Genomic DNA, 4,684 nt, shown 5'->3' on the forward strand with positions numbered 1-4,684 from the left:
AAATAAATGAAAAAGAACACTAATTCTATAAAATTAATCTTATATCATTATTAATTTATTTATAAGGAATATATATGAAAAAAGTAATTAATGTTATATTAAAAAAATTAAAATAACAATTATTTTGGGATAATTTTTTTATACAACAATTATAATAAGACGAAGAGATTAAAAAATATAAAATTTATATTAAGGGTGATTTCAAAAAGTGAGATTTGATTGAAAGAAATTTAGCCCCAGTTAACATGAGTATTTTTTTTTTCTTAGTGATGAAATCATGCAACTTTTTTAAATGCATGATCAATTTCCTCAGTTTTGCCTTACGTCTATTTTTTTTTTCTTTAATTTTTTAGGGAATTACCATCTATACCCTTATCAAGGTATAAGCTTTTTAACCAATTTTGCTTCTGCTTTTTTTTTTCGTTCTTTTTTACATCAAATTTGCTTCTGCTTTATTCGCTAAACTTACCGCTAACCAAATAAAAAAAATACAAAATTAACCTTACGATGTAATCTTACAAAAATGTTTCCTTTCTTTTCGACTTTGCAAAAAAAAAAAAAATCTCTTTAATCTTTTCCGTTTTAAATTTAGATGAAGTGAAGTGATCACTAAATTTATTCCTGTGTCCCTTTCTTTTGATAACTCCGAGATCCGGAAATATATTTTAATTTCTCTCTTCAAGCTGATTTTTTTAATAAAAAAAATTAACTCATTTTTATCATCTTTATTTTTTTTAAGGAGCTTGTTTTTTAATTTATTTTTTGTGACTACTATTTAAATTATTTAAATTAGTAGACACAAACTAAATGAGAAGTATTAATCCATTGTCCATAATGCATAATATTGTACAAATAAAGTCCATTACAAAATCTTTTGAAGAAATTGGGATATTAAAAAGTTTTCCTTATGAACTACTTTTATACATGCGTAGACGACTCAGGTAGCAAATTAGCATATGCATATTTCTTAGTTTCGCATGACATGATGCAATAATTAATAGTTTTAGAATCATGCAAAGAATATGTTCCATTCTTTAGTCAAGGCAACAAACCTAACATATATGATTCATTCCATCAGCACCTTTTTCACCGGCTACACATGCATTATCATGAAAGGCATCAATGCAAACCATCTTCAATGGAAATTAAATACTTACCTAGATATCATGCCAAAAAGTATATAAGTATTTTCGGCAAGAAAAAGACTATATAGAGAGATACTCTTTAATATATTTTCTCTTATCTATTAAAATTTATTAAAATAAAAAAATTATAGATTTTACATCATATTTAATATTTATCCCTCCTAATGTTATTTTTTTTATTAAGTTCTTTCATCCTAATTTTACAGTTTCCAAAAAATTTCAATCAATATAAAACAGCGTACTAGAAATAATGCATCAAAAAGTGTGTTTCTAACCATCCTTCTATGATAATCTTTTAAATATTTTTCTTATGTTGGACAATCTTTTAAATGTTAAAATTGAAACCTTATTTGTAGTTAAAGTATCTTCCAGTAATTTACCTGAGATATTTTCTCATTTATTATATTTTTGTTATAATTTTACCAAATTTTCAAATAAACTTCAATAATTTAAATTTTTTTAATAGGATCTTGTGTTCTCGTGCTTGAACAATTAATGTGTGTTAGTGTGACCTGAGTCATGTTATGTAGGAGTATGGAAATTATTTTAAAGCAAAGAAAACTTTTGAATAAACAAATATTATAACATTTGTTGCGTGCTACTTTTTGGTGGCCGATTTATGGTTATATATATTTTAAGGAAATTAATAGAATTGAACATAGTCCCACTTAATAAAATTAATGGTGTGGTCATAGACGTAATCGATCTTTACTTTTAAAAATAGCATGCACATTGCCTTTTTTTTTTCACATATAGAGATCATCTATACAGAGAAAGTCTTCATGAGGAACGAGATTATTATCTATTATCTATGTAAAACCGAACACACCAATAAATTAAAACAAAATCTTGCATATTTTACGTTTATCTAAGGGTGTGATAAAAGGTAAGACTTTGAAGAGAAATAGAAGAACGAAATATTCATTTTTAATAAATATTTTATAATTTGATTGTTTTTAAATAAAATAATGAATTTGTATAAAATTAATATCCTAATTTATTTTATCTATTCTTATAAATATTATAACTCATTCGATTTAAAATAAATAATAATAATTCTCCTTTCAGTTTGAAATCCTTTTTTTTTTTTTCAAAAATATCATTTGATCAAAAATAATCTTAAGGGATCCACTTTTTTTAACAAATACTTTTTTATACACATAAATTGAGGATCAAACATATAACTACATACTGTAAATGACATGATTAAATATACTACACCACATTATCAAAATCCCGTATATTCAAACATACCCTAACAAACCATTAAATTCAAACCAAAATCGCTCTGTATATTCCAAGTTATATTAATTAATTGTCTTAGTACTAAAATGGAGGGGGAGGGAAGTTTTTCATAACCAATGTTGGGTGAGACAATATATTAATTGTTTATGACAGCTAACATGCCCACAATATAGAAAATATTAGGTGGTGATGTTGCTATCGTTAGTCCTCGATCAACACATGCCTTTGGTGGGGGATGGGGGTGGTGGCGCCGAATCTGAACCTACAAGACAAATAAACTACTCCAAAAATAAAATCCATGTTTATATATAATATAAGTCCATTCTTGCAAATGAACAAACAATGTGATTTAACAAATGAACAAAACCTAAAACTTTCGGACAGAAAAATTCAAGCTTTGAAAATTGAGACCTGTTGGCACTAGTAAGCATAACAACAAACATATATTAGTAAGTAGCATAAACCATTAGCCAACAAAACAATGCGTTCAATCCAAATTATTCTCATTTGTGGAAGGACTAAACAGGCTCAAATAAAGTCATTTGGGACACTTTCAACGGATAATACCACGAGCCCATGTTAATAGCATCAAGTCGATGCTATAAGTGTCGTCACTCAAATTATCAACTCAATCCAACTTAATGCCACAACTTGAATTCCCATCCTCACTCATCATTCCAGAACGATTGCTTTTGAAAGTAGAAACTGTACAGGTTGACAATTGAGGATCGCGGTCATCAAAGAAAATGAAAAGTAAAAGAAAGTAATCAAATTTAGTGGCGATTCTGATTTTGTTGTTCAGTAAAATGAAATCCTTACAAATGTTTGTTAAAACATCAAGTGCGAGAGTTATTTTGGTCCCTCTAGCTTTGTGTGATAATAGAGAAAACACTTTTGAAAATGACTTTGTGTGATCTAAATGAGAAAAACAAACCTTGACAAGCACAAAGAAAAGAATTTTTCATCCTCAATATGACTTTTTAGGGGTTATAAGGTTGGTTTGATGATGAAAAAAGAAGGGAGAAGAAAGGAAAAGAGGTTGTAAGTTCAAATTCACCCATTAATAAATTCAAAATTAATAAAGTAATAGTCACTTTTGTCCCTAAATGTATAATTAGCTAACAAATGCGTCTCTGAAAAATGAAAATATAAAATTTAGTCCTCAAAAGTGTAAAAAGTGCGACAAATATATCTCGCCGTTAACTTCCGTCTGTCATCGTTAATAAAATAGCTTATGTGGTACAGAGAGACAAATATACTCTGTTGTTAACTTCTGTTTGTTTCCATTATATAATTTTTATGCTTTATCAGCAGTTGAGATATGCATGAAATATTACGAATGGAAGTGGATTTTTATTACTTTGGCGAATTCTTTTTACTTTTCTTCAACTATAAAAAAAAATCAATCATCTAATTGTTAACTCCTGAATAAATATTATCAACACAGAAAAAAGAAAAAAATTACTATAAAACGATAAGAAAATCATTGTTTTTGTTTAATCAAACACTATTTATTTGATTGTTTTTAATAAATTTTTCATAATAAAATATAAATGTCTATTAGTATATGCAATGATATCAAATTACGAATTATAATAAAAGTTTGTTGATTTTTAAATTTTTTAAAAATCATACACAATTATTTTTTACTGACTCGTCATTTAAAAAATCATAATCTTAAAAAAATCATTCAAAAGGAGGTGAATGTTTTTTATAAATTAAAAGTGCCATTGCAATTGCAATTTTTCCTAAATATTATTCATGGGTCTAATTTAACTATAATGCTTTACAATAAGCATTTTTTTTACTTGAATCTTTCATCAAGTATGAGAGTGTAAAAATGTTATTTATAGTTTATAAAACGAGTATTCTTTTTTCTTTTAGACTCAATTTAATTTACAAGCTTGTTAAAAAAATTTATCGCAATCATTGTAAATTTTTTCAAATTATAATAATTATTCACAATCTACTATTAACATTTGAATATATTTGTCGCATATTTTACACTTTCGAAGACTAAATTTTATATTTTCATCATTCAGGGCCGCATTTGTTAGCCAGACGAAAAGTCAAAAAAATATTATATGACAAATATGTTCATATGCTGACAATTAGAGATAGTCACGTTAGACACACATATTATAAATTTTGGAAAACTTCTTTGAAGACTACACTAGTGGCTGTCTTCAATGGTTTGTTATCATGTATTAATATCTTCAAACCATGTCTACTTTTAACTCAAGAAACAACTAAATACAGTTGATCATGACTAAATACTGGCCTAGTGATTGAAC

Source organism: Glycine max, chromosome 2 (genome assembly GCF_000004515.6).
Source record: "Glycine max cultivar Williams 82 chromosome 2, Glycine_max_v4.0, whole genome shotgun sequence".
Taxonomy (NCBI): domain Eukaryota; kingdom Viridiplantae; phylum Streptophyta; class Magnoliopsida; order Fabales; family Fabaceae; genus Glycine; species Glycine max.